The sequence below is a fragment of the Pleurodeles waltl genome, chromosome 9 (assembly GCF_031143425.1).
Source record: "Pleurodeles waltl isolate 20211129_DDA chromosome 9, aPleWal1.hap1.20221129, whole genome shotgun sequence".
In the NCBI taxonomy this organism is placed as follows: domain Eukaryota; kingdom Metazoa; phylum Chordata; class Amphibia; order Caudata; family Salamandridae; genus Pleurodeles; species Pleurodeles waltl.
In genome coordinates, this window is record NC_090448.1 from 1,161,808,125 (window position 1) to 1,161,820,850 (window position 12,726).

Genomic DNA, 12,726 nt, shown 5'->3' on the forward strand with positions numbered 1-12,726 from the left:
CTCTGAGGGACCCAGACACTAGCAGCAGAACACAGCCCCTTGTCACTCAGAATAAGGACCCTCGGGCAGTGAGAGGACACCAGAGTCCCCCTTAGGGAACCCACAAACTGACAGCAGACCAGAGTCCCCTATCACTCAGAATTAGTACCCTCAGGCAGTGAGAGGACACCAAAGCCCCTTTGAGGGAACCCAGACACTGACAACAGATCAGAGCCCCGTCACTCACAATTAGTACCCTCAGTCAGTGGGAGGACACCAGAGCCCCTCTGAGGGAACCCACAAACTGATACAGACCAGAGCCACCTATAACTCAGAATAAGGACCACCAGGCAGTGAGAGGACACCAGAGCCCCTCTGAGGGACCCAGACACTAGCAGCAGAACACAGCCCCTTGTCACTCAGAATAAGGACCCTCGGGCAGTGAGAGGACACCAGAGTCCCCCTTAGGGAACCCACAAACTGACAGCAGACCAGAGTCCCCTATCACTCAGAATTAGGACCCTCAGGCAGTGAGAGGACACCAGAGCCCCTCTGAGGGAACCCAGACACTGACAACAGATCAGAGCCCCGTCACTCACAATTAGTACCCTCAGTCAGTGGGAGGACACCAGAGCCCCTCTGAGGGAACCCACAAACTGATACAGACCAGAGCCACCTATAACTCAGAATAAGGACCACCAGGCAGTGAGAGGACACCAGAGCCCCTCTGAGGGACCCAGACACTAGCAGCAGAACACAGCCCCTTGTCACTCAGAATAAGGACCCTCGGGCAGTGAGAGGACACCAGAGTCCCCCTTAGGGAACCCACAAACTGACAGCAAACCAGAGTCCCCTATCACTCCGAATTAGGACCCTCAGGCAGTGAGAGGACACCAGAGCCCCTCTGAGGGAACCCAGACACTGACAACAGATCAGAGCCCTCTAACCCTCAGAATTAGGACCCTCAGGCAGCGGGAGTACCGGGTAGCATTTCACTCCTATTGCATCATTGCACCGAGTGGCATGTATTAGAAGTGATAGTGTCTAAACATTAACTTAGAAACATTCGGGCCCCGCCCCCGCTGCCATGACGACTCCGCCATCAGTGACGCAACAGGCCGGCAGCTGTCACGTGCACCAAGCGCCTTGTTATTAAAGATGGCCCGACATAGGAGTCCACTAAAACATCCTCAGGCTGGAGCCTCGCACAGGCACGTGCTGGGCTGCATTTCTTAAAGGTGACGGTACAGGAAGGAGGCACTGTCAAGTTATGTAAGTGCCTAAGATCACACAATTTGGTCCAGGTTTTCGAGGTTTTTGCTGCGGAGTTCAGAAGCTAGACGGGTCCCTTCTCCCACTTTACTTCAGAAGGGAATGGGTTGTCTTTAATTGTTCTAGAAGCTACAGATGTATGACGTGTTAAAAAATACAAATAATGCATATTACTTGAAGCTGAATTCAAGAGACTGTACACACATTGCAGAGTTATCGAAGCCATGTAGCGCATTTTAAAAGAAGACATCACCCGCTTCCTCTGACTTAACAAAAAGACACGTTTCAGGAGAGAAGACAACATCCTCAGTAAAGGCAACTAACAGAGAAGTCTGGGAAGACAACAGAGTTAGATGCAAGAGAAATATGGAGCTCAACTCCAGGCGCACTTTCAGAGCCTCTACTGAGTGTGTCGTTTTCCATTTTCAACCCCCCGCCCCTGGAAGGAGGTGGCACTTAAGATAGGTCAGCCATCGCGGCCATGTAGTGTCCCACACAAGGGCCCTGACAGCCCTCATCAGCATAACATCCGTCCCTGAGCACCTTCACAGCACTCTGAAGGGTCTTCACTACCAGCCGATGTACAACGGGGAGCAGCACCGGCCTGAACCTCCTCAGCTGCAGCAGCGGGGGGCTTGGTGAATGCAGCACAAGGGGGAATGAAAGGGCAGGAGTCACACCAGGGCTCTGTCTGGCTGGGGCTCAAGGGGCCCCACTGCTCAGCAAGCACCATCATCTGGCTCGAGTCTGCCAAAGGCCTCAGTTTGCCCCCTTTAACTCTGAGAACACTTACCAGTGTTGGACAGAAAAGCTGGAAAGAGGGGTACAATGCTGTCAGGGGCTTGACGGGCTGCAATGAAAACTGAGGATTGGGATCCCAAGGGGTTGGCAAAGAACAGGTTAGATGTGGGAACAGAAAAGCTGTGCAATTACCTGGGCACACAACCATTTTAGAGCCTACACAACTGTTTCACACATCTACACACTGGAGGCAGAGAGGGAGGAGGAACCGGGCTAATGTGGTCTGGCAAGTTAAACAATTTAGAGGTGTTCCATGGGCCTAAGTGTTTGGTGGATGCAACAGAGACCCAACTTTAGAGGTTTCAACACTGAAAAGAATGTGTAAAGTTGTTTCCATTTGAATAGGAAGATGGATACACAGGTGGTGGGGACCGCTTTCCAGCAGAGGTCACTCCTGGCTCATGTTCTTTGATCGTGTGATGCATGCCAAGAACATGCAGGGCATCTTCCCATTGTCAGTCTCTCCTCCTGTGGGACCTGTCACACGTGTTCCATCTCTAAGCAGGCATTCAGGCTTCATGCCCAGACGTGGGTCCTGTGCTCACTGTGCCACTGGATTCAAGCTAGCCTGGCTGATGAGGGAGTTCGGGCAAAAACTAGTCCCAGGATGCTTGTTTCCAGTCCAGGGAGGACCTGGCCTAACAGTTCGGGCTGGACTGTTCCCATGGGGAGCAGGGTCAAGACTGATTTGCATTATGGCTGGGTCCAAACTGGGATGACGTGGGGAGCAAAAGAACAATGGATTAAAACCAGATCTGCGACTGGGGTGAGTATCTGAAAAGTTTCAGTACTCCATCCATCATTCTTTTGTGTTGCTAAAGTCACCCTAAGTGGCCAGGGAGTGCCCAGATATGGGTCCCTTGCTCACTGTGCCACTGGATTCAAGCTAGCCTGGCTGATGAAGGGTGACACCCTGAAACCGGTCCCAGGATGCTTGTTTCCAGACTGGGGAGGACCTGGCCTAGCAGTTCGGGCTGGACTGTTACCATGGGGAGCAGGGTCAAGAGCGATTTGCATATGGCTGGGTCCAAACTGGGATGGCATAGAAAGCAAACAAACGATGGATTAAACACAGACCTGTGACTGAGGATGAGTGTTTGAAAAGTTTCAGCACTTGGTCCATCATCCTTTTGTGTTGCTCCAAGCAGTAGTGCTCAAGAAAGAGCTCTCCACACCTGGCTTACTACTGGTTCAGGAATGCTAAGGATGGGGGGCTGGAATTAACTAGAAACCAAACCTCCTCACATTGTACGATACATTATGCAAGTCTAGGCTTTACCTTACCATCTACCAAATGGCAGTGTTCAGGAAAGACATATCAGCATGCCCTACCTAACAAAGTGCTCTTTGAGTTTCTAAGGTAAGGTCCATCTTCATCCTCCTTAAATTCTGTGTGTGGGTGTCCATCCTTCAGTCACAGGAAGGAGTCAATACACTTCCTCTGTCTGGAAGAAAACGCACTCACCCTTCATCTTGCAGTATGCGACATGCAGATGAATCCAAAATGGATCCCACTTGCTTCAGCACTCAGAGTCGCACACACTACTAGCACATCCAGGGAACACACTCACTGCACATCCAGGCAACACACTCACTGCACATCCAGGCACTCTGATGCACAGAGTTCTAGGTCTCAAAAAACAGTGGAAGAGAATGCAGCCACGGCCCGTCCTCTGGGGCTAAGGGGCCACGCCCCCTCACCTTTTGCCCCTCAAGAAGAGTGTGTCAGGCTGGGCAAAAGTTAGCAACACAGACCCTTCATTTTCAGGTCAGGCAGCCAGGAGCTAGACATGCACTATTTATGCAGGCTGCTGGCTGCCTGACCTAGATTTTGCTGGGCTGAGGAGGTCACAGCTTCTATGGGCCTCATCTCATTAGCTCAGCAAAGATCTTCGAGGGCCTCCCTCTCGGTGACGAGGCGTAGGGTTACTCATTGCCTTGGACCAGGGCACTTCAGTTTTTAAAGCCTTGAAGCACCCAGGAGCTAGTGTTAATCAGTGACACTTTGTCACAGAGTGGGGTGGAGTCAACAGTCTCACTGCCCCCATCCCAGTCTGTGATGAGGTTGGGACTGCTGCCTTCCTTCATTGGCTGGTCAGCCAGTGAGGCAAAGCAGCAGTCCCAACCCTCCTGGCCCTCCGAGGCTTGGAACTGCTGCCTTCCCTCACTGGCTGATCTAAGGTCAACCAGTGAGGGAAGGCAGCAGCCCCAACCCTCCTGGGACCTCTGAGGTTGAGCTGCAGGTGTGTTTTTTTTTAAAGAAATGTTTGGTGCGTGCATGTTTGTATATTTGGTAATGAGTATTGTAAATGGACGAGTGTGTGTGAATGAATGAGAGTGTGTGATTACGTGTTTATGTGTGTGTGTGTGTGTGTGTGTGAGTGACCCGTCTGCCCCCTCATCCTAAAATTACCAGCCGCCCCTGGTTAGTCAGTGGTTACCACACTGTCATTGACTGAGAAAATGCTCCAGTCAGACTATATATTCACAGAGCTCTGTAAGGTGCCTCTGTCGCTTTCTGTGTGATATACCTTGAAGGGAGAGAAGCCGACTGCCTGATAAGAGGAGACATGGGGGGCACTGATCCAGGTCACAGGACAGGCCACGGGCCTTGCATTGTCAGGGACAGGCCCAGGCATCTGCACACATGCCATATTAGTGTAATGCCAGTGCCGTAATAAAAGACAGGATATTGACTCACACCTATTTGGGCACTTGGACAGGGTCAATTACAGTTTACCAAGCATGGGACACTCCCATCCCATGACAACCTCCTCCACACTACAAAAGTGCTTATAAAAACAAATGTTGTTTTGTTTCCTTTCAGCAAACACATTCGCACACATGCAGATTATCATACTAAAGCCAGCACTACTGGCTTTGAAAATGCAAGGGGAAAGTAGCAAAAACATTGTTGCTGCATCTAGTACATATGAAGATAAACAATTCGGTGAGACAGACATTGTGATGAGCCAGTGCACTTTCAGAAGTACAATAATCCCTCCCATATTCCAATGGAAGACAGAATGACAAGCCAACCAACAGCATGAGGTGACAGAAATTTACACCTCTGGGTACAGTCAACGCCCACTCTATGTACATCTTAAAGAACTGGTAACAATAGGTCGACAGATACATGTGTATTGACAAGCCAGACCTAAAATGATTTACTTTCTTTTCTGCAACATTCTTTTCCTAATCCTTTTGTCAGCACTCACACCCCAGAGCACAAACAAGCATTGGCAAGGCCAATTAGTGACTTCTGCACCTTGCACATGCCAAGATACACACATCAAACCTAACTTCTTTGCCAATTCTTATGTAGTTACTGTTTGTCTCTGCTGTGGTCTGTCTCTCCTCCCTTCCTGTGGAAAAATGTATCCTATAAAGTGCCCTTGTGTGCCTCTCCCAACAGTTCTGTATCTACTTCCAAGAATGTTCCACTGATTAAATAACACAGCCTCTTGTGCTGTGAGCATTCACTTAGGAATGTGGATGTCTCCTTCACCTCCCACATGTCAGCTCTCACACAATATTTACATTCACAGGCCTCTGCCCAGTGCACGTGCAGTCACTGTTTTTCACACCCATGGATGGATTCTGAAATCTGTTTCTGGTTTTCTATGGATGACCACTTCTAAAAATCTAGCACCCCACTACAGATGTATGACCTCTAACACTCTGCAGGGGACTTCAAGTGTGTGACCTGCAAATGTGGGCAGCAACATTTAGAGGTGCATTCTCTTAAACTGACATGTACTGCAGAAGTGTTACCAGTGAAAAAACAGCACCATGCGCCACCTTTAAAACTGACCTGCGACCCACAAATCTGGAACCTCGAAAAGTGGACAACACAGCCCAGAGGTGCAGCCTCTACATATGGACAACAATGTCGGGACAGGAATGGCCACTGCATGGTAGACAGACAGGGACCACCTCCTGAGTGCCAGCCTCCAGGTGCTATTAGCATGGTGGTTTATTTTCGTCCTGGCACCCCCTAATCTAGAGTGTGCACAGGCTGCCCTGGCAATGCGAGGCCCTGTTCTGTGACCGGAAGCAGTACACAGTGCATGCTCCCATAGTAGGCAAAGTCTGTGCCTGGGGCATGTCACAGAAGGGGTGGTGGCAGCTACTGTGTTCTGTGAAATTATAGGTGAACAGCCTTTTTTGTTTTTCCCTCGGTTTAGTGACAACCCCCCGGAGTAAAATGTTCTTCAGTTAGGTCAGACCCAGAACCCTGTGCTGGCATTGTGTGTGTGTTCAGTGTGTGATGAAGTGTGTAGCACTGATATAGTAGCAGGACTCAGTGTGTGTTAGTCTCAGTACTGAAGACAGTGGCATCCATTTTGGATGCAGGTCATTTAAAATGGCGCAGGAGAGTTAAAGTGCTTTGCTTCCTTTGGAAAGTCCGCAAAAGCCTGGTTAGCAGGCATATGCTGATTAGTTCCCCAGGGGCACTGCCATGTGGTGGGTGGCAGCTGAATAGTGAGACTGCAGTTTATGTTGTTCAAAGTGAATAACTCACACCTCAATGTGTTCATGTTTGGAACATTCCTGCTTGGAGCCAGCACCATTGCTACCATTCTGCTGGAAGACCTGGGATCTACCTAAACAGCTTAGGAGCATGCGTTCCAAGAAAGTGAAGGAGTGTGCTTGGCACTGCGGAAGGAGACTGCCCAGGAGAGGCCCAGTGTGTGTCCAGCATGTGGAGCACCACAGCAGGATTCCCCCAACGAGTAGCTCATGAGCTACTGGTAGCTCTCCAGCGACCTGTAAGGAGCTCTCCTGTGTGCAGCCTAATATAATAAATTAGAAGCTTTTGCTCGGTTGATTTATTATATGTACCAAAATAGAAAAGTGTTTTTGGGCCGAGAATAAGTGTATTTAAAGAACTCAGAATTTATTTCCAAAATACAAATATGTTATCTTTCTAATGAATCACACCCCAATAGTCCTACTTTTACCTTGATGCCAGTGGCATTGCGACTTTGGCTGCTATGGTTTACCCATGTAGAGGTATTTAAAATTGGCAAACACTTTTTTTTACATTTCTGCTGGCAAACCTCCACTGAGGTGATCACTGCTGCTAGTATTGCATAGGGTAGCCACTGATGTAATCTTGTTTAAGGTGGTCACTATTAATAAATATTATTCGCTTCTGGATGATCTCCATTCACCAAAAGTAGCTCTGATTACTCTAAAGGTTGGAGATCCCCGACCTAGAGTAAGCTGATGAATAAAAGAGTGAGCCAGGAGAGACCAACGCCACCATGGGTTCTCTCCAGTCTCTCTCCATAGTTCCCAAGTGAACTGTACCGGGACTGCACCAGAACAAAGATCCACGTCTCGTGTGGAAACCCACTGCCAACTTTGGTACCACCACTGCCAGCTGAGAAGACTAAAGCTGCATCACCAGCAATGTGGGCAGGGGCAATCTGGATGGAGCTCGAAGCTAAGCAAGAGCCATCATTGTGAAGAAACTCAGCCAGGAAGCCGCAATTGCTACGCCTGATCACTGGTCTACAGGAGGACTGGTCTACAAGCTGAAGCCACTGCAAAAAGAACTATAAAGGTGGGAGAGCATCCATACCCTCTAAACAGCCTGAACTGCAAGAGCAGGTAAGCATGGGTCTTTCTTTGCATAGCAGGACAGGCACAGAGCCCGACCATTGTGGACAAGATTGCTGCACTGCTTAAGACTTTTCTATCCAAGAGTTTCGAACAACTTAGAACTACATTTTACCATTAATGAGTGAGACTGCTTTGAGACACCTGTGTCTCATCCCTACTACCTCCGCCATATAGCTCTGGACACTGTAGACACAGAAACTGGACCATGGGAAAGAGAGGAGAGCTAGAAGGAAGGGGGTGTAGTGCATGAATGTTAAGTGCAACTGGTTCCAGGTCTCTATTACACTCTCATGGTGTTGTACAGTAGTTTTACTGTGTGATTCAAGTACTTTATTTTTCTATGTAAGAAAAACACTGGGCTGGACATTAGGTTATTGTGTCTCTTGAGTTCTGGGTTTTTGATCCCAAAACTACCTCCCTGAGAAGAATCCATGCAACTGGTCATCCTTGCTACCCTGAGATTCAAGTGTGGACAGGCTGTACTTAGTCCACTTTGAAGAACCATAGTTGGACAGAACCGGGGACACCAGTGAAAAGAGACTTTGACCAACACATTTGGGGCCCACTAGCCCACGCCTGTCTTGATACCCCCACCATCACCCCAAACAGGGTTTGACAAGACAGCACAGATGTTTAACCCCCAAAACGGTCCTTCAAACTACAGATGTGTGACCTTCAAAACTGGACAACACAAAGCAGATGGACAACATCCAAAACTGTCCAGTGAACTGCAACTGCACCACTTCCAAAATCTGGCACTAAGATACAGATGCGTGCATCCAAAACGAAACACATTTCTACAGGGGTGTGATCAACAACCATGGGTGCCATACAATGGAGGTGTGACCCCCCAGTACTGGGCAAAAAACTACAGATGAGTGACTCAATATTGGGCACCAAACTACAAATGAGTGACCTCCAAAGCCGGGCAACATACTACAATTGAGGATCCTCCAAACTGCAGATGATTGACCTCCAAAGCCGGGCAACGTACTACAATTGAGGATCCTCCAAACTGCAGATGAGTGACCTCCAAAGCCGGGCAACGTACTACAATTGAGGATCCTCCAAACTGCAGATGAGTGACCTCCAAAACTGGAAACTATACTCCAGGTTAGACTTCTGGCTTTAGATACAATAACACAGATCTGTATTCAACACTCTGGAATGTAAAATAATCAGAACTAGAACAGAGAGGGAACTGGTCAGATTCCAGGGTGGGCACCTTCACTTGAGCAGGAGCTGGACTCGACCGAACCATTGAATCTCGCAGACACCAGGTGCTATGCAGCTTCTATTCACTCCCTGTGCAGAGTTGCAGCCCGCAGGGGCTAAAGGTTCTTATTTGCATTTCAGTGCAGCCTGGCAGAAAAGGACTTTTTTCCTGGACAATCACTAATTTGTGTTGTATGAGTGGTGTGTCCAGCTGGGTGCAGTAAGAGGTCAAATGCAGCATCAGAGGTCAAATGGAGCAGCACAGCTGATGGACTCGAGAGGGAGCTGAAAAAAAGCAAGCATTTGCAATGCAACGGGTCTCGCATTTCGTCAAGTTACAAGCTATTAGAGTTGTAGACTCCTACCTGGACTTTTCTTGCCACATTAAATGGGAGAAAGAAAAAAATGAGTGTGGTCGCACTGCGAAATAAAGAGAAAAAGTAGTCCAGAAACCATACGGAAAACATGGAGCCACGTATGTTTCCACTAGTTGGCCGGCGCCCTCGAGGAGGGCTAAACACCAGAAAAGGCATGACGTGCGCATGCCTTTCACTAATGAATGCAAGCGGATTTTAAAAGGCAAGCCCAGGAACCAATGAAAGAGACTGACGTGGCATGGGTGTGGTTAGAATCCCAAAGAGAGATTACAGCAGGGGACGGAGCGCTTTGCGCACACCTCTAAAAAAGGTGCATTGGAGGGTTACTTCGCATTTATCCAGGAGATTAGGATTAAGCGTGTTTTTGGTGAAGCTCTGTGTAGTTGTAAAAATGTAGCTTTGGAGGACAGTCTGGTATGTTTGGCTTATGTAATTATACTAGCACCCATTTATATAGCACCTAAAACAATTACAAATTGTTTTCGAAATTTAATGGTTATCAGAGTATGAAGCTGTGATTTCAAGGTGGTGTGTGAAGTTAAAATGTAAGTTATAAGTAACACTCTCTGCCTAGGTGGGAAACTTATAGTAAAGTGAAGGTGGTGTGTAAATTGTAAATTAAAGTTATAACTTTAGAATTTATAATGCTTGTGTAGTTTAAGTATGGTTTGTATGGAAAGAATAATGTTTTCCTAACTATGACTTATCTGTATCTCGTGTTTTTTCATGGATATATATTGCTACTCAACCCACCCAATTTTTTCCAACCATCAAACAATTAAATGTTGTGTCACATGGAGACGTCATCAAGCAGAGCAAAATTCTCTGCAACAGCCACGTCAATATCTGGAGCTATTTAGTGACGTAAACCTTGGACTGGTGATTACACAGATCTCTATAGCAGCTGCATTAACCTTATGAGCTATATATATATATATAGATATACATACACAAACATACATATACACATACACACACACACACACCTCGAAAAATCATAAAAATGTTACTAGACCTGCAGGTCAAGTAGCTTGAATAATCTACTCAACCTAACTGTAATGAACTTGATCCAGAAACGAGTCTCAAATTGTGTAATCCTGGGCAAATATTGTATTTTACAGTCGCCTTTTTCTTCATTCTCACATATGAGTGCACCTTCAAATATGTGAGTTCAGCATTTCTTTTTTTTTATATTTAGCTTTTTATTTATTTAAAAGATGCACGGTAGGGTACAAAAAGAAACAGCCAGTTCATTCTTGACAAACAAAAGAAACGTTGCTACAGTGTTCGAACGATTTAAGAATTTAAAGTGCTGATATCATGTAAACATTTCCTCATTCCTTGCTACCGTCATGCAACCAGTTAAATTCTACCTAACCATTGAGTTATTGGGGTGCAAATTAGTTGACCCCTCTTCCTACGGGTAGGGCCCATAAGCGCATATAACCCCATCTCCAAGTAGTAGATCGAAAGAAGACGCTCCAACCATTGATTAAACGTGGGCGATTCCCGTTTCAACCAGTCTGAAGCGATACAGCACAGAGTTACAGCCATGGTCAGAAACAGAAACCATCGAGATTGGCCTGCACACACCTCTACATCAATCCCATATAATACAAGTTGAGGTGTGAAGCCAATTACCTGACGTGTAATCGTTGACAAGAACTTAGCAATGTCAGTTAAGAACACTTGAAGCCTATCGCAACTAAAAAAACAAAAACATATGAACAAAATCGGCCCCTGTGCCATTGCACCGGGGGCAAAGAATCCCTGTTGATTTTCCCCATTTGGATAGCCTAGCAGGGGTATAATATAAATTAAATAATGTCTTATAATGTTGATCTTGCAGCCCCGCAGAAAGAAAAATCCATTGAGCCATGTGTAAGGAGATTAAAAGGAGGCTTCCGGCACACCTACATTTCGCCCCCATCTCTCCATATGTTTCCCCAAATCATCCGGCATGAGGTCCAGTAAGAGCGAATAAAGCGTCTGAATCCGCCAGTCAACTGAGTTGTCGAGCACCTCCAAAACTACATTGTTCTCCCCGAGTAAGCTGTCCTTAGAAGAAAACATCAAAAAGTCTCTGAATTGCAAGAACTAAAAAAAAAAAATCTTTGCTGTGAAGAGAGAATTCATCCTTTAAATCACTGAATGATTTTATTTGCCTGCCGCTGTAAAAGTCACCTGTTTTCCAAACACCTCCTTGTACCCATTTAACACAGTCTTTATCCTTAAAAATTTCGGGAAGAATTAGCGTATTCCGTATAGGTGTATAATAGCTGAGCCACTCAATTCCAATTCTACGTTTAAAATGAGACCATACCTTACATGCAGAACATATTATTTTAAAATTAACTTTTTAAAAATAACTTGGCTCAACAGTGGCACTGGCTCTGCTACCCCATATCATTCTAGATATGGTTGGACGTACTTCCCCGACCTCTTTACTGCAATCGTCCTGTATGATTAATGGCTGACTATATTGCAGAGCTGCAGCACGGTAATATATGTGAAAATTGGGAACTGCCCATCCCCTTTTTATCCTTGGAAGTGCCAAATATTTAAATGCTCGGCGGGTTCTGGAGAAGGACCATGTAAGACTACTGGCTAGGTTTTCCATACCTTTGAGCCAATCATTACTAAATTCTAGTGGAATAGTTCTGAAAAAGGGGAAGGAAGAGCATTTTGATTAAATTACACCGTCTTACAATCGAAAGGTGCAAGTTATTCATGCGTTGTAATTCTTTTTTGGTTTTGGCTAACACTGAGGTGAGATAATTATCAACAATACAGTCAAGATCGGTTGTTAGACTAACCCCCAAATAAGTCACTTGCTCAACTTTCTGCTTATCTTCAAAATATACCCATTTGTTAGCCATTATGTGGCACTTAGCCTTGTTTAACAAATAACCCGAAAGCTCATCAAACTTAGCCGTCACTTTCTCTATTTCTATTAACAACATCCTTGGGTCTGGTGATGCAATAGCTATATCATCGGCATAGGCCAATGTTTTGACAGTGCCCTCGGTCATTTCCACTGGATTAATTAATTTGTTATCTAGCAGTCTTCCTATGGGTGGATCAATGTAAAGTGCGGAAAGCAGAGGTGAACAAGGACACCCCTGCCTTGTGCCCCTTGTAATATGAATAGGCTCAGAACCCACCCCGGCCATTTGTATTTGTGCAATGGGATTCCGATATAAACCCTGAATAGCCCTAATAAACCCAGGGTCTATATTATATTTAAGGAGTACTGCCCATAAGTATGCCCAATTCACCCGATCAAAGGCCTTCTCTGCATCCAATGAGATCAATGACATCGGTGTCCCTGTGGCCTGGGATGCATCTAACATGGCAATGACCCGCCTCACATGATCAGTGGTGCCCCACCCAGGAATAAAACCATGTTGCCATGGGGAAACCAGTTTGCTAATCACCAGACTGAGGCTGG

At 46.5% G+C, this 12,726-nt stretch overlaps 1 protein-coding gene across 1 annotated transcript in view; it reads right to left on the reverse strand.

Moving 5' to 3' along the window:
- The window catches only part of STXBP6 (syntaxin binding protein 6), a 377,445-nt gene that overhangs the window by 343,810 nt on the left and 20,909 nt on the right, over window positions 1–12,726 (reverse strand). The window lies entirely within an intron of this gene.